Consider the following 18,916-nt stretch of genomic DNA (forward strand, 5'->3'; position numbering starts at 1 on the left):
GGTCTTCCATACCTTTGATGCTCCCTTGGATCCTGGGTTGGGTGAGGGGAGAAAGGAAGCAAGGTTTTAGAGGAGTGACTAATACCATATCCTTGACCAGCTGTCCATTTCCTGGGTGGGGTAAAAAAAGGGAGGCACACATGTTAGTGTCATCTCATTCTTTATTCACTGCAAATATGAAGGTCTCTATCCTTCTCTTCTTTAAAGGTTGGTGCTGTGTTCAGTTTAATCAGGCCATGTGGATAAGACAGGGAGAGTGGGGATAGCTGTTTCTCCATCTTTCCATTTTGTTAGCTAGCTCACAGGCATCTAGAACATTCCTCTTAGCTTGCTGAGTGAGTGAACGAATAAAGGGTAAGAAATAAAAAATAAAGGAAGTTGAAGAATCTAGTTTTAAGCAGTTGTGGGAAAATAAGAGAATCACTTTGGGTACAATGAGTTTCATACCCTAATTTTAATTTTTTAACTTGAAAAATGATTTAAGAGTATCATCCGTTCAATACCAACTTATCAGTTGTAGTCTTAGCACTGGGCTACACACAGCAGTTGGTGGGAGGAATGAAATAAAAGTGCGGTTGGCTGAGATTTCATTTTAGGGAAGTGCCACTTAAAGTGAAAAGTTCTATTAAGACAAATTACATTGCATGTGAACTGTAAAAAGTCTGGATACTTTCTCATTATTATTACCCCATGAAAACATTACATCCACTATAAATATATTACATGAATAATAGAACAACAAAATATTTGTGTGATAATTCTTAACCTTAAAAATGTTGGCACTGAAGTTTATGGATTTGAGAGAATATACTAGGCAAAGTCAAAACAACCTATTGTCAGATCAGAGTGAACTTGACAGAAGGGATGTGTGGGGTAGAGGAACCATTAATATCTACCATTGATGGTAGAGGAACCATCAATAAGATGGGTTCTTAACAGTGGTTGCACTTTAGAATCACCTGGGGGAGCTTTGAAAACAGTGATGCCTTGCTTGGCTCACTTCTAGAGATCTTGTCTTGGTCCTGGCATGGGCCCCAACAGCAGGATCTGCATACAGCTCCATCAACTTCACATCCACAGCCAGGAGGCTAACTGCTGAAAGAAGGAGAGAAGCTGCTGTTTATGGAACATTTAAAGGTTTTCCCTTCTCTCTGTCCTGTCTTGGGATAGTAAAGAAATAAAGTGTCTCTTTTTAAAAGATGATTATATAAGAATCACATGGTGATATTCCAAAGTTGAAGCCAAAGTGTCTTTTTGACTTATCAATGATTGTGAATATGATGGTTCATAACTGAATGTGGCATGACAGCAAGTAACATCAGTGAGAAATTACACATGAAGGACTGATTTATAATACAGATGTCCTGTGCAAGGTACAGTTACTGCCTTCCATTGTTTATCATCCTGCTGGAAAAGAATTGAAATTAAAATAAACTCTTTCTAGATTTTCTGAAAGTAAAACTAGATACAATGAAAGATGAAATTTAAAGAAATTATTTTATTAGTGGCCCTTCTTTGTTGTCCTATGTACAGGTCTGATCTGCCTGTGTGGTAGCCCAGTGCTGGGCCTACTCTAATGGCCTCCAAGGAGGACTGTGTATCATTTAACTGCTACATTTGAGTTCTTGGAGGGCTGAGACTATGTCTTGTTCGTTTTTGAATGCCCCACGATACCTATCAATACTTATTAACTAAATGTATGTGCACAGAAACATTAATTCTGAATAATTTGCTTCTGAGTTTAAAGTAAAAATCTCCATCTTTCAGTACCTAAAAGGGACTTCCAGAACCATTTTGAACCAGTCACTGTTGTATTGTTTTGCAGTGCTGATATTCTAGGGATGAGGCCATAGTCTTAATGATACAACTGTGACTTATCCTCCACTATGGATAAATTTCTTTTAGGAGATGATGGATGGGTGTTTGCTGTCGGAGAGAGGGGAAGAATTGGGAGGGGTGTCAGAGCGGAATATATTTATTAAGATAAATAAACATCAAATTGTATAGGTTCTCAAAACATGCTTTCTGAAAAGGACCTTGCTAGCATTGTTTCTCCATTCATTTTCAGCTTCTTTACTTTAATTTATTGAAAATTTTGTTAGCCAAAATCTGCTTCTACCAGCTGGAAAAACATTGGCTTTATAATGAAGAAAATTTATTGCTAACTGTGCCCTTTGAATTTTATGCAAGCTGTTCATTTTGATGTGTAGCATTAGAATTGGTTTTTAGCTTTTATTTGAGTTTGTACTGTTGTATAATTTCTCTTTGTAAAAAAAATTATAATTTTGTCTTCCTTACGAAGCAGCTTTCCTCCCACTGGTGCGTTGTAAGTATTTTGATGTGAGTCTAGGTTTTGTAAATAACTTGTCTGAATAAAAATGTATATTATTAGTTCTGCTTCCTCCTATGTGTAAGTAGTCATTTGTATTCTATACTATCTGTGTATTTTTAACCTAATGTCGAAGAGCAGTGGTTCACAAAAACCAGACTATAACAAAGTTTTCATTGGCTTTCAGTAAAATTTAGCAATGATAGATAATATTGCTTCTTCCCCATAAGGCTAAATTTAGTCAGTTTAAAGGAATATCCCTCATTATTTGATTCTGATTAAGTATCCTTTCTTTCACAAAATACAGTGACAGGCAAATGGCAGTCATTTTAAAAGTTATTCTTATTTAACAAAATAAAAAGTTGGAAACCCTATGGAAGGTGTGATTTTGTTTGTGTTCTAGGCCATGAGAACCCATGGAAATCACTGCAATAAAAGTGGCAAAGACTATTTCTGATCTCCATATTAACAGTTGCAATGTAAAAATTGATTATTTTTTGAAAGAAATGTTTCAACCAAGAATGTTAACCTTGGACAAGCTGAAAGAGCTGGTGACAACTCAGTTCTTCCTATGTTCCAGAAATCTCTGCAAAGACTGAGAATTAGACCCTTAAGACCTAAGTCCTGACCCAGGCTGATGGAAAGCCCAGATCCAGCTGGAAACATGCTCAAAATTACCTGGTGCTAGGGAAGCAGAAAAATGGGCTTATATGTGCAACCCAGGATCCCTTACTGGGGAAAGATGAGAACCTCCTTGGGGCTGGGGGGTAAAGCAAGTTATTGGTGGTAGAGTGATATCAGAAAAGACAGACTACAACTTTGTGAGCCGAGTCTAGTTTCACATTGGCCCGGGTCCTGGGCTAATGAATTCCTCCATGGGACACTTCTATGGGCAGTCCACTGGCCTTAACAGTAAACAGAACAGTGGTAGGCCCTGACCGGCATTATCCATGGAGAACAATCTCCTGTAGCCCATTCATTTTCCACCACAATTTAATTCCTCCTGGGGGCTGATAGTTAAGTAGGTGAGTAGAAGTATAGAAACATGTCATCAATAAGAAATCATCCAAGCTTTTAAAATTAGCTTTCTGATAAGGACTTTGTTAGCGTTGTTCACTTATTAATTTTCTTGCTTTGTCTAGATTTTCGGCTAACTCTTAGCACAAAGCTTACACCCACAGAAGGAACAGACATCTTTCCAAGCACATGCCAAGACTTTCACCCTTATCAGGCACTCACACAAGCCCACTGTCCCCTGACAACAGTAGTGAGGAGAAGTCAAAGGGCAGGCAACCCCTGAGAAAAAGCCCACCAGTTAACTTCTGGTTGGTGTCATTCTGGGGTGGGGATGGCAGGGGACATGAATATATTTGGTGTTACTTGTGGTTCCTCCATTCACTTCTCAAATGTTCCCCCTGTGGATACATGTTCCCCCTGTCCCAGTGGACTATGGTTGTCTAGGAAGCCTTTTATATCATAAGTACATTTCCCTTTGCCTCCACTTCTAGTGTTCTCTAAGTCAGTTACCCATTTATGACACAGACTAATGCATTGATATAAGCATAGTTTCCTTCCTGTCTATTTGCTTGTGTTAATTCTTGGTAAAGTGAACTCCCCCTGATTGTGTTGAGAACAAAATTCACCATGAAGCCCTGTGAGGATCTGACTTTAAACTTTTCCATATTGTAGGGAAAATGACTTCCCCCACCACACCCATCCCTGCCATAACAGTCAACAGAAGGGTAGCCACTTAAACTCCATTGCCAAAAGGAGCTTCCACTACTGCTTCCTCACCTATCTGAGGCAGAGTGAGTGACTTATCTGATTGGTGAGCCTAAGGCAAGAAATGGAAATCATTTCCCTCAAACCTCCTGAGCTCTCTCAAAACTACTGACCTGCATAGAGGGTATATTTGGGCTTTTCCTAGGAATGTGGAAAGTTTACTAGGCAGGTTTTGCTTTTAAAGGGATGGTCTATGGTTGGAAACCAGCTAATGGTGGAGCAGGAAGAATATTTCTGAAGTTGATTCAGGATGCCCATGAAGACCACTGACTTAAAGCCCTCTTCTGCAATCAGCTTTACCAAAAGTAAAACTGACATGTTAATCTCCATATATCTGTCTCTTGGCTCTTATTTCTCAGTCAGTTCCAGACTTGACAAAGAAGTGTTATTTTACTTGGCCTTTAAATCCCAACATAGGATTACTGGGACCTTATGAAGATAAAAAGCTTCTGCACAGCAAAGGAAACAACCAACAAAACTAAAAGGCAACCAATGGAATGGGAAAAGATATTTGCAAATGACATATCGGACAAAGGGCTAGTATCCAAAATCTATAAAGAGCTCACCAAACTCCACACCCAAAAACAAATAACCCAATGAAGAAATGGGCAGAAAACATGAATAGACACTTCTCTAAAGAAGACATCCAGATGGCCAACAGGCACATGAAAAGATGCTCAACATTGCTCCTCATCAGGGAAATACAAATCAAAACCACACTCAGATATCACCTTACGCCAGTCAGAGTGGCCAAAATGAACAAATCAGGAGACTATAGATGCTGGCGAGGATGTGGAGAAACGGGAACCCTCTTGCACTGTTGGTGGGAATGCAAATTGGTGCAGCTGCTGTGGAAAACAGTGTGGAGCTTCCTCAAAAAATTAAAAATAGACCTACCCTATGACCCAGCAATAGCACTGCTAGGAATTTACCCAAGGAATACAGGAGTACTGATGCATAGGGGCACTTGTACCCCAATGTTTATAGCAGCATTTTCAACAATAGCCAAATTATGGAAAGAACCTAAATGTCCATCAACTGATGAATGGATAAAGAAATTGTGGTTTATATACACAATGGAGTACTATGTGGCAATGAGAAAGAATGAAATATGGCCCTTTGTAGCAACGTGGATGGAACTGGAGAGTGTGATGCTAAGTGAAATAAGCCATACAGAGAAAGACAGATACCATATGGTTTCACTCTTATGTGGATCCTGAGAAACTTAACAGAAACCCATGGGGGAGGGGAAGGAAAAAAAAAGAGGTTAGAGTGGGAGAGAGCCAAAGCATAAGAGACTGTTAAAAACTGAGAACAAACTGAGGGTTGATGGGGGGTGGGAGGGAGGGGAGGGTGGGTGATGGGTATTGAGGAGGGCACCTTTTGGGATGAGCACTGGGTGTTGTATGGAAACCACTTTGATAATAAATTTCATATATTGAAAAAAAATAAATAAAAATTTTGTTTATCATTTCAAAAAAAAAATAAATCCCAACATATACTCCCAAACAATTTAGCTAGTGACAGGTGCAGAAACCATTGTTATTCATATGGTTCAATTTCCATGTCATCCACATCCTAGAAACCTTATTTAAAAGCTTCTGAACATATATCCTTACCTTTAATGATCCTATGGGGGTCCTGGGTCTGATTTCTGCAGCTGAGCTACTATGTGACCTAGATCAGTATAAATTAATATTGACACCTTTAACCTGAAGACCTAAAGCTGTTTTTAGGGGACCTGGTCCAGGGGACCACAGCTGACCTAGCAGCTCCCTTTCTTTGTGAAATCTTCAGACTCTTATGGCCTCCCAGATGAGGTAATATTGGAGTCCAGAGGTCATGGGGTCAGTTTCTGGAGATCTCTCTTCCAAATCTCTACTTATAAATGCATCTGACCTTTGCTTGCCACGTTAATTTCAGCAGAAAAAAACAGAGTACCCTAAATGTGAGTATCTTTGTGAGACTATGCTAAAGTCTGCCCCTATTTCTAATATTCCATCTGACAATAAAGATTTTTGTCTTTGAGAATTTTTCTCTCCATTTCCATTCCTATCTACCATACCCTAGCAGAACTCCATACCAGCCTCAATTCAGGCTACCCTCTACCAAGCAAAGACCCTTAATTGGCCTGTCTCTGATGGATTTATTAATTAGGGTGTGTTTGGAAACCTAATGTTGGTTTTAAGAAATAAGAATTTATTTGTGTTGTATGATAAAATGTTTGGAGATAGTTGGCTCTGCCCATTTTGTACCTTTCTCTGCCCTTCTTTGTACCTTGGTAAGGCTGATCTCTGAGGACTGTGTCACCTAGTGTGATGAGAAAGCAGCTATAGTGAGTTGCTGCCTAGGCATTTTACAGCATTACAACTGTGCTTACACCCAGAGTTTGGACGTTTAGATAAGGACCTGAGCTTATCCTTCCAATCCCAAGTTCCTGCTTTGCTTTACCTGGGATGCCTTTTAAAATAACCACTTAGAGTTGAGCCCCCTCAAAATTTAGTGACCTTTGTCCCAACCTCCTTGTAAGTAATAAGCACCTGCCACCCTGCTCTCTGTTTCCTGCTCTCCCCATGCTTCTTATGCCCCCACCCTCCCCTGCCCTGTTTCCGGAACTTGCAAGTAATAAATCTTGTGACTTTACCTCCTTTGTGTGAGTGTATTTGGATGCTGAGGAAGCTACCTGCCAACCCTGTGTGAGTGGCTTGTGCCCACTCATTCAGCAGGTCATAATTTGCATATTCTTAATTAATACACCAGATCTGACTTCTCAACACATCTGTGTTCTTTTGCCCTTGGACTTCAGGTTGAGTTTGGCTGATGGATGGCAACAGTTGGAAATATCAAGCAAGCAGGACAGAGAAGTTGGGATATTTCTTTTCCTCCCTGCTGAGCCAAGTTGGATTGAAGCTTGGATCTTTTATGTAATAACACAGCTCCTGTGGGCCAGCGCCTCTCCTCTCTCTTCTGGTTCAGGCCTGCTTTGATAACACCTTTTTCTGTTTCCCCTTCAAGCCTTGGATTGTGATGACTTTTCAGTGTTTCTGGGTCCTGGGCTCTCATTATTCCTTTTGGATCTCAGTCCTGTCCACACCATTTTAAGAAGCTCCTTTATTAAACTCTGCTTAGCTACTTTCTGAGTGTGCCACCTGTTTCCTACTGGCACTCTAATTGATACAGCATCCAGTGCCACTGATTCAGCAGAATGGAGATATGGGGTTGGCACCATTTTTGTATTTTTTTTGGCCTTTCTTTTGTGTTTGCAATGTAGATGCCACTCCACCTGTCTGTGTGTGAAGGCAAAAAGAAGTGAGGAATCGTGCCAGATGACTGCTGTCCCTTTTAGCAAGAAAAGCAAAAGTCTTTTCCTTTGGCATTATGGTGTCATATCATCAAGGACCCCCTTTAAGATGCCTTTAGGATTTTATAGGGAGATAAGAAAAGTGGGGAATCAACATTCATAGGGCACCAACTGTGGATTGGGCATTGTGTTAGGTGCTTGACATGTCTCACTGCATCCAGGAGAGGCAGTTAAAGGAAAGTGAAGGGAATAGCTCAAGTTCACTCATTCAGAAACTGGCAGATACAGGATTTCAACATTAGCCCTTCCAGCAGCAATCAAGCCCTTTATTCAAATACAGTCTTATATGGAATGAAAACAAAAAAGATAACAGTTGAGCTCTGCTTATAAGTCAGGGAAGGGATCCGAAATGTTGATTTGCATTTTACCTGATCATTAGTGACAATAAACATCTTTTCTTACATATGTTGGTCATCTGTATGTTTTCTCTAGAGACATGTCTGTTCAACTTCTTAGTCCATTTAAGAAACTGGGTTATTACCATCTATATGCTGCCTATAAGAGACTCATTTTCGACCTAAAGACACATGCAAATTGAAAGTGAAAGGATGGAAAAGTACTTATGCAAATGGAATGAAAAGAAATCTGGGAAAATGATACTCATAGCAGACAAAATAGACTTTAAAGTCAAGACTGAAAGAAGACAAACAAGGACACTACATAATCATAAAAGGAACAATCCAACAAGAAGATATAACAATTATAAATATTTACACACCCAACGTGAGAGCACCTAAATTACATAAAGCAACTATTAACAGACATAAAGAAAAAATTTATGGTAATACAATAATTGTAGGGGACTCTAATACCCCATTTACACCAACGGATAGATCGTGCATAAAGAGAATCAACACAGAAACAGTGGCTTTGAGTGACATATTGGATCAGATGAATCTAACAGATATATTCAGAACATTCCATCCAAAAGCAGTGGAATACACATTTCTTTTTCAAGTGCACATGAAACATTCTCCAGAATATATCACATATTGACCCACAAATCAAGTCTCAACACATTCATAAAGATTGATATCATATCATGCAGTTTTTTTCTGACAACAACTATTTGAAACTAGGTATGATTCACAAGAAAAAATCTGGAAAGAAAACAAATATGTGGAGGTTAAATAACATTACTAAACATTGAATGGGCCAACCAAGAAATCAAGGGGCAATAAAAAAATACATAAAGACAAATAAAAATGATAACACAATGGTTCAAAATCTTTGGGATGCAGAAAAAGCTGTTCTATGAAAGAATTATACAGCAAGAAAAATCTCAAACAACCTAGCTTTGTATCTAATAAAGCAAGAAAAAGAAGAACAAGCAAAACCCCAAACCAGTAGAATAAACGAAATAGAAAAAAACAATAAAAGAGATCAATGAAACCAGGAGCTGGTTATTTGAAAAGATCAGAAAAATTGATAAGCCTCTAGCCAGAACCATAAGAAAGAGAAAAAGAGAGAAAGAGAGAGAGGGGGCGGGGGAGAGAGGGGGAGAGAGAGAGAGAGAGAGAGAGAGAGAGAGAGAGAGAGAGAGAGAGAGGGAGGAAGAAAACTCAGATAAACAAAATCAGAAACAAAAGAGGAGAAATAACAACCAGTACTATAGAAATACAAAGGATTATAAGAGATTATAGAAAACTATATACTAACAAATTGGACAAACTAGATGAAATGAATAAATTCCTAAAAACATATAACCTCCCAAAACTTAATCAGGAAGAAATAAAAAATTTGAACAGAATGATTACCAGCAGTGAAACTGAATCAGTAGTAAAAAAACTCCCAACAAACAAAAGTCCGGGACCAGAAGACTTCACAGGTGGATTCTAGTAAACATTTAGAAAGTGTTAATACCCATTCTTTCCAACTATTCAAAAAAATAAAAGAGGAAATAAAGCTTCCAAATTCATTCTATGAGGCCAGAATTACCCTGATACCAAAACCAGGTTAAAACACTACAAAAAACCAAACCAAACCAACCAACCAACCAAACAAAAACCCCAGAACTATAGACCAATATCTCTGAGGAACATAGATGCAAAAATACTCAACAAAATATTACCAAACTGAATCCAACAGTATATTGAAAAAACCATTTACCATGACCAAGTGGGATTATTCCTGGGATGCAGGGTGGTTCAACATTTGCAAATCAATCAACATGAGACATCACAACAAGAGTAATGTTAAATCATTTCAATAGATGCAAGAAAGAAAAGCATTTGGCAAAGTACAACATCAATTAATGATAAAAACCTCAATAAAGTAGGTTCAGAGGGAGCATCCTTCAACATAATAAAGGTCATATATAAAAAACCCACAGCTAATATACCCAATCATGAAAAACTGAGAACTTTTCCCCTAAGATCAGAAACAAGGCAAGGATGTCCACTCTCACCACTTTTATTCAACACAGTACTGGAAGTCCTAGTCACAGCAATCAGACAAGAAGAAGAAATAAAAGACATACAAACTGAAAAGAAGCAGAATGTTCACTATTTTTCATTTCACTAGCAGATGACATGATCTATTTAGAAAACTCTGAAGACTCCATTCAAAAAATTACTAGAACTGATAAATGAATTCAGTAAGTTTTCAGGATAAAAAAATCAATATGCATTTCTAGAAATTAATAATGAAGTAGCTAGAAAGAGAAATTCAGGTGACAATCACATTTACAACTGCACCAAAAGTAATAAAATGTCTAGCAATAAACTTAACCAAGGAGGTGAAAGATCTGTACTCTGAAAACTATAAAACACTGATGAAAGAAAGTTAAGATAACACAAACAAATGAAAGATATTTCATACTCATGGATTGGGAGAACAAATGTTGTTAAAATGTCTATACTACCCAAAGCAATCTACAGATTTAATGCAATCCCTATCAAAATACCAACACCATTTTTCACAGAACTAGAACAAACAACCCTAAAATTTGTATGGAACCACAAGAGACCCTGAATAGCCAAAGCCATTTTGGAAAAAGAAGAACACTGGATGTATCACAATCCCAGATTTCAAGATATACTACAGAGCTGTAGTAATCAAAACAGTATGGTACTGGCACAAAAGTAGATGCATAGATCAATGGAACAGAATAGAGGGCCCAGAAATAAGCCCATGATTATAAATATGGTCAATTAATCTTTGACAATAGAGGCAAGAACATGCAATGGGAAAAATACATTCTCTTCAACAAACTGGAAAGCTATATGTAAAAGAATGAAACTGAACCACTTTCTCACACCATGCACAAAAATAAACTCAAAATGGATTAAGGACCTAAATGTGAGACTCCAAACCATAAAAATCCTATAAGAGAACACAGGAAGTAATTTCTCTGACACTGGCTATAGCAACATTTTCCTAGACATATCTTCTAAGGTAAGGGAAACAAAAGCAAAAATACACTATTGGGACAAAATCAAAATAAGAAGCTTCTGCATAGCAAAGGAAACTCAACAAAACAAAAAGACAACCTCCTGAATGGGAGAAGATATTTGCAAGTGACATATCTGATAAAGGGTAGTATCCAAAATATATAAAGAATTTATACAGCTGGACACCAAAAAATAATTCAATTTAAAAATGGGCAGAACACATGAACAGATATTTTTCCAAAGAAGACATGCAGATGGTCAACAGACACGCACATGCACATGCACAGACAACAGACATGCACATGTCAACAGACATGAAAAGATGCTCAACATCATCATTAGCACAGAAATGCAAATCAAAACCACAATGAGCTATCACCTCACACCTGTCAGAATGGCTAAAACCAAAAACAGAAGCAAGTGTTGGTGAGGATGTGGAGGAAAAAACCCTTATGCACTCCTGGTAGGAGTGCAAGCTTGTGCAGCCACTGAGGAAAACAGTATGGATGTTCCTCAAAAAATTAAAAATAGAGTTACTATATGACCCAGTAATTCCACCGCTGGGTATTTACCCAAAGAATGCAAAAAATACTAATTTGAAAAGATATATGCATCCCTATGTTTATTGCAGCATTATTTACAATAACCAAAATATGGAAATAACCCAAGTGTCCATGGATAGATGAATGGATAAAGAAGATTCCACATAGTGGGATATTACGCAGTCATAAGAAAGAATGAAATCTTGCCATTTGCAGCAACATGGATGGATCTAGAGGGTATAATGCTAAGTGAAATAAGTAACAGAAAGAAAAATACCATATGGTTTCACTCATATGTGGAATTTAGGAAGCAAAATAAACAATGAAAAAAGAGACAAAAAAATAGACTCTTAACTATAGAGAACTAAGAGATGGTTACCAGAAGGGAGGTGGGTCGGGGTGTGTGGCTGAAATGGGTGAAGAGGTTTACCATGGAGTCCTGGGTAAGTCAGTTGATTAAACCTCCAACTCCTGATTTTGGCTCAGGTCATGATCTCATGGTTAGTGAGATCGAGCCCTGCCATTGGGCTCAGTGTTGATAATGTGGAGCCAGCTTGGGATTCTTTCTCCCTCTCTCTCTGCCCCAACCCCCACTCGCTGTCTCTCTCTAGAAAGAAAAAACAAAAGAGAATACACTTACCATGTTGAGCACTGAGTAATGTATAGAATTGGTGAGTTATTACACACACACACACATACACACACACACACACACACACACACACACACACATATTTAGGTGAATCACTATTTGTACACCTAAAACTAAAACTAACACTGTATTTTAATTATACTGGAATTAAAAAATAAATAAAAGTGGGGAGAGTGGTCATCTTTGCCTTGTTCCTGATCTGAGAAAAATGAAAAGCTCTCACATTTTCACCATTGAGTAAGATGTTAGTTGCAGGCTTGTCAAATATGGCCTTTATTATGTTGAGATAATTTGCTTGTGTTCCTAGTTTGTTGAGAGTTTTTAATCATGAAAGAGTGTTAAATTTATCAGTTGCTTTTTCTGAATCCATGGAGATGATCATGTGATTTTACCTTTATTCTGTTAATGTGGAGTTTTATGTCAGTTGATTTTCATAGTTGATTAATCTTTGCATCCCAGGGATAAATCCCACTTGGTCGTTGTGTATGATCCTTTTAATGTGCTTTTGAGTTTGTCTCGTTAGTACTTGTTGAGGACTTTTGCATCTATCTTAATCATGGTTACTGACCTGTAGTTTTTGTATTGTGTCTATGTGGCTTTGGTATCAGGTTAATGCTGACCTCATGAAATGAGTTTGGAAGTATTTTCTCCTCTTCAATTTTTGGAAGAGTTTGAGAGGGATTGGTATTAATTCTGTAAGTGCTTTGTAGAATTTACCAGTGAAGCCAACTGATTCTGGGATTTACTTTGTTGGGTTTTTTTTTTCTTTTTCTTTCTTTCTTTCTTTCTTTCTTTCTTTCTTTCTTTCTTTCTTTCTTTCTTTCTTTCTTTCTTTTTCTTTCTTTTTTTTTTTTTGACTGATTCAATCTCCTTACTAGTAATTGGTCTGTTCAGACTTTCTATTTCTTCATGACTCAGTCTTGGGAGATTTTATGTTTCTAGGAATTTATGCTTTTCTTCTAGGTTATTTGGTTGGTATATAATTGTTCATAGTAGTCTCATCATCCTTTTTTCTCTTGTGATATCAGTTGTAATGTCTCCCCTGTCATTTTTTATTTTGTTTATTTGAGTCTTCTCTATTTTTTTCTTAGTCAATTTTGTTGATATTTGCACAAAAACAACTCTTGGATTCATTGATTTTTTCTATTTTCTATTCTTTATTTAATTTGTTTCTGTTGTAATTTTATTAACTTCTTTCTTCTGCTATCTTTGAAATTATATCTTTTTTCTAGTTCCTTGAGGTATGAAGTTAGGTCATTTATTTGAGGTCTTTCTTTTTTTTAAATTAGGGCATATGTCACAATGAACTTCCCTGTTAGTACTTCTCTTGCTACATTTCATTAATTTGGTATGCTGTGTTTTTGTTTTCATTTGTATCAAGGTATTTTCTTCTTCTTCTTTTTTTTAAAGTAAAGCTGTGGAATATTGAGTATAAAGTAAGATATTTTAAAACAGTTTATTTATTTTGAGAGACAGTGTGAGGAAGGGACAGAGAGAGAATCCAAAGTGGTCTCTGTGCTGGCAGCTCAGAGCCTGATGCTGGCTCAAACCCATGAACCATGAGATCATAACCTGAGCTGAAATCAAGAGTCAGAGACAACTGATTGAGCCATCCAGGAGTCCAAATATATTTTATGGTTTTAAAAATGTTTATTTATTTTAAGAGAGAAAGAGCGAGCTGGGGAGGGGCTGAGAGAAAGGGAGAGAGAGAATCCCAAGCAGGCTCTGTGCCGTTAGCATGGAACTCATGAACTGCAAGATTATGACCTGAGCTGAAATCAAGAATTGGATGCTTAACTGACTGAGCCACCCAGGTGCCCCTGCATCAAGATATTTTCCATTTTACCTTTCGATTTTTTCTTTGACCTATTGGGTTGACCAAAAGCATGTTGCTTAATTCTCATGTATTGGTGAATTTTTCATTTTTTTCTGTTATTGATTTCAAGTATCATTCCATTGCTGCTGGAAAAGATTCTTGGGGGACACCTAGATGGCTGAGTCAGTTAAGCGTCCAATTCTTGATTTTGGCTCAGGTCATAATGATGTTCTGTAGAATGTTCTGTGGAAAGTCTGTTGTGTCCATTTGTTCTATAGTGTTGCTCAAGTCTGCGGTTTCTTTGATGATTTTCTGTTCAGTTGTTCTATCCATTATTGAAAGTGGGATATTGAAGTCTCCTACTATTATTATATTGCTGTTTATTTCTCCCTTCAGTTCTGTCAATGTTTGCTTCAAACATTTAGGTGCTCTGAAGTTGAGCGCATATATATTTATAATTGCTGTATCTTCCTGGTGAATTGACTCTTTTATAATTATATATTGTTCTTCTTTGTCTTTTGTAACAGTTTTTGACTTAAAATATTTATTTTGTCAGATGTAAGTGTATTCACCCCTGCTGTCTTTTTTGTTACCATTTGCCTGGAGTATATTTTTCTATCCTTCACTTTTAACCTGCATGTGTCCTTAAATCTAAAGCCAGTCTCATAGAAAATATATAGTTAGACCTTGTTTTTTAAAAAAATATCTATATAGCCACTCTGCGTCTTTTCTTGAAGTTTTAATTTTAATTCCAGTTAGTTAACATACAGTGTTCTATTAGTTCTATTAGTGCACAGTATAGTGAGTTAACAGTTTCATATATCACTTAGTGCTCATCACAAGTGCACTCCTTAATCCCCATCACCTATTCCCCCCCATCCTCCATCCACCTCCTCTCTGGTGACCATCACTCTGTGTGTTTTGATTGTGGAGTTTAATCCACTTACATTTAAAATAATTATTGACATTGAAGGATTTATGCTTGCCATTTTGTTAATTGTTTTCCATTTGTCTTGTAGTTCTTTCTTTCTTTTCCTTTTTTACTGCCTTCCTTTGTGTTTCTCTCATTTTTGGTATTGCTATAATTTGATTCCTTTCTCTCTCTTTTTGTGTAACTCTACAAATATTTTCTTTGTGGTTACCATGGACTTTACATAAAATATCTTATAGATACAGCAGTCTATTTTAATCTGATAAAAATGTAACTTCATTTGTATATAATAACTCTCCACTTTTACTTCTCCCTCCTACACTTTATGTTATTGACATCACAATTTAGATCTATTTACATTATGTGTTCATTTACACATTTTAAAATACAGATGTTTTTAATACTTTTGCCTTCTAATTTTATACTAGAGTTATAAGTAATTTATTTACCCGCCACTGTTACTGCAGTATGGTATTCTGTATTTGTCTACATGTCCTTTATCAACGAGTTTTATATTTTGCAATGCTATTGTCTTGCTGTTTAATGTCCCTTTACTTCAAGTTGAAAAACTCCCTTTAACATTTTTTTGTAGGTGGATGTACTGGTGATTAATTTCCTTAACTGTTGTTTACCTGAGAAAGTCTTTATCTCCCTTTCATTTTTTGAAGGGCAGTTTTGCTAGGTATAATCTTGGTTAGCAGGTTTTGTTTGTTTTTTTTTTTTCCAGTACTTTGAATATCATCCTACTCCCTTCTGGACTGAAAGACTTCTGCTGAAAAGTCCTCTGAGAGTCTTATGTAGGTTCCTTTGTGTATGGGAAGTTGTTTTTCTTTTGGCCATTTCAAAAATCTCTTTGTCTTGGTACAAACTACCATCTTTTTCTTAGTGGCCTCCTGGAATCTAGAGTATGCTTAGTCCCATAAGTGCTCTGAGACAGGTGATCCTTAGAAAATTGGGAATGTTAGTGTGATACAACTCATTCCTTTCCAGTGGAGAAGCAGGAAGCAGTTCTTCTTTCCTCCTGCCTACTTGTGCTGCACTGAGCTGGAGGGTAGGAACTATGGTGAGTGCTTACATGCTAGTTCAAACTGGTGCTTTTGTATGTGCAGTCACCTGGGTCTAGCATATGCTAGGTCCCATCAGTGCTCTGAGATAGGCAAAATAGAAGCCAGTCCCTTGGGCAGTACCCAGAAAAGTTGGGATGTGGGCTGTATGGTCCAACCTTTTCCCTCTTCAGGGAGAAACTGGGAGTTGGACTTCTGATCATGTGCTATGCTGGGAGTGGTTATTATGGCAAGAGGACATCTCTAGTTTTTCTACCAATTTCATTGTGGCTGGTTTTATACTTGTACAGGATGTAGTAACTCATAACCAGTTTCTGGCTTTTTCACAAAAGAAATTCACCCATATATTGTTGAACTGGTGTGTCCAATCAGATAAAGAAGAGTCCAGGGCTTCCTATTCTACCATCTTGCTGATGTCACTCTGCCTCATGTTTTATTTTTTGGGTGGTCTTTGAAGTTTTATTTGACTATATTGATGATTTCCCCCCAAGTATTCTAGTATATATGTAACTGTTTTGCAATTTTTATACTTGTTCTTTGTTTTCTTTTTGGGAACACCTTCCTCTATTTCTCTGCCTTCTCTGCTTTTAGCTGATGATTTTATATGATTCTTTTTTCTCCCCTTTTAGCCTATCAATTATACTCCTTGAAAACTATTCTTTTAGGGGCACTTGGGTGGCTCAGTTGGTTGAGCATCTTTTCTTTCTCCCCCTTCGTCTTTCTCCCTTGCTCATGCACACTCTTTCTCTAAAAAAAAGAAAAATACCCCTACTGTTTTAGTGGTTGCCCTACAGTTTGGATTATACATTTTCAGTAACTTTAGGTTGACTTTCAAATAACTCCAGACTGTTCATGTGTAGTGCATGTACTTTATAACAGAATATTCCCAATTTCTTCATCCCATGATGTATAACACTGCTTCATTCATCTCGTTTATCCATAAACTCTAATCATTCAAATACAGTTCTTGTTATTACTTTGAACAACTTTTTAAATTTTTTTTTATTATTTAAAAAAAATTTTTTTTTAACGTTTATTTATTTTTGAGACAAAGAGAGACAGAGCATGAACGGGGGAGGGTCAGAGAGAGGGAGACACAGAATCTGAAACAGGCTCCAGGCTCTGAGCGGTCAGCACAGAGCCCGACGCGGGGCTTGAACTCACGAACCACGAGATCATGACCTGAGCCGAAGTCAGCCGCTTAACCGACTGAGCCACCCAGGCGCCCCTGAACAACTTTTTTTTAAAGTTTATTTTTTATTTTTATTTAAGAGAGAGAGTGCGTGCGTGTGTATGCACGCATGAGTTGGGGAGGGGCAGAGAGAGGAAGAGAGAGAGGGAATCCCAAGTAGGCTCTGCACTGTTAGTACAGAGCCCAACATGGGGCTCCAACTCATAAACTGTGAGATCATGACCTGAGCTAAAGTCGGACACTTAATGGACTGAGCCACCCAGGTGCCTCTGAACAAGTATTTATGAAATTAGGAAGGAATAAGAAAAATAAAAATTTATTTTTCCTTCACTTACTCCTTCTTTGGCACTTTTCCTTTATTTATGTAAATTTGATTTTCTAAACTATATCACTTTTCTTTTCTCTGAAGAACTTTCAAGATTCTTTTTTCAAGACAGGTCAACTGGCAATAAATTCCTTCAGTTTTATTTATGTAAAGGAGTCTATTTCTCCTTCCTTTCTGAAGGATAATTTTTCTTGATGCAGAATTTTGTTTTTTTTCCCCAACAAACATTTTAAGGGTTTTAATTTTTTTTAATTTTGATAATATATCAAACTTACAGAAAAGCTGTAATAATAATACAAAGAAATCTGAACCGCTCTCATTACCTCAAACTGCCAAATGTTAACATTTATTACGTTTGCTTTATACCTATCTATCCACTTTGCTATACATTTGTAAAAAATTTTTGAAGTTGTAGACAGGATGCCCTTTTACTCCTAAATACTTCTGTGTGTATTTTCTTTCTTTTTTTAATATTATATGACGTTTATTGTCAAATTAGTTTCCATACAACACCCAGTGCTCATCCCAAAAGATGCCCTCTTCAATGCCCATCACCTCCCTTCCCCTCCCTCCCACCCCCCATCAACCCTCAGTTTGTTCTCAGTTCCCAACAAACATTTTAAATATTTCACTTCACTCTCTTCTTACTTGCATATTTTTTGACAAGAAGTCCTGTGTAATTCTTATCCTGGTTTCTATAAAGTTAAGGTGTTTTTCTCCTATGGATTCTTTTGAGATTTTCTCTTTGCTTTTGATTATGTGCAGTTTGAATATTGTATGCCTAGGCATCGATTTTATGGGTATCTATCCTGTATGGTAATCTCTGGGCTTCCTGGATCTGTGATTTGGTATCTGCTTTTAATTTTGGAAAATTCTTAGCCATTGTTACTTCAATATTTCTTCTGCTTCTTCTTCTGTTTCTACTGTTTCTGGTGTTCCCATTATGCATATGTTATACTTTCCTGTAGTTGTCCCACAATTCTTGGATATTCAGTTTCCCCTTTTTCCATCCCTTTTGTCCTTGCATTTCAGTTTGGGAGGTTTCTATTGACATAGATTCAAGATCACTGATTCTTTCCTTGTCTGTGTCTGTACCAATGAGTCCAGCAAAGGCATCTTTTATTTCTGTTACGGTGGATTTCTAGCTTTTCCTTTGATTTGTTCTTAGAGTTTCTAGCTCTCTGCTTAAAATAGCTGTGTGTTCTTGTGTTATACCATTATTTCTCTTGGCATTTTGTTTTTTTATTTTGAGAGTGAGCGAGTGAGCAAGAGGGAGAGAGAGAGAGAATCTTAAGTAGGGCCCATGCCCTGCCATGAGATCGTGACCTGAGCTGAAATCAAGAGTGGGACGCTCAATTGACTGAGCCACTCAGGCACACCAATCATAGTTGTTTTAAACTGCTGGTCTGATAATGCCAAAATCTCTGACATATCTGAGTCTGGTTTCGATGTTTGTCTCTTCAGATTATGTTTTTTTCTTGTATTTTCAAACATGCCTTACAATATTTTTTTGCATTTTACCATGACTTG

This window comes from Panthera tigris, chromosome B2, assembly GCF_018350195.1.
Source record: "Panthera tigris isolate Pti1 chromosome B2, P.tigris_Pti1_mat1.1, whole genome shotgun sequence".
Taxonomy (NCBI): Eukaryota; Metazoa; Chordata; class Mammalia; order Carnivora; family Felidae; genus Panthera; species Panthera tigris.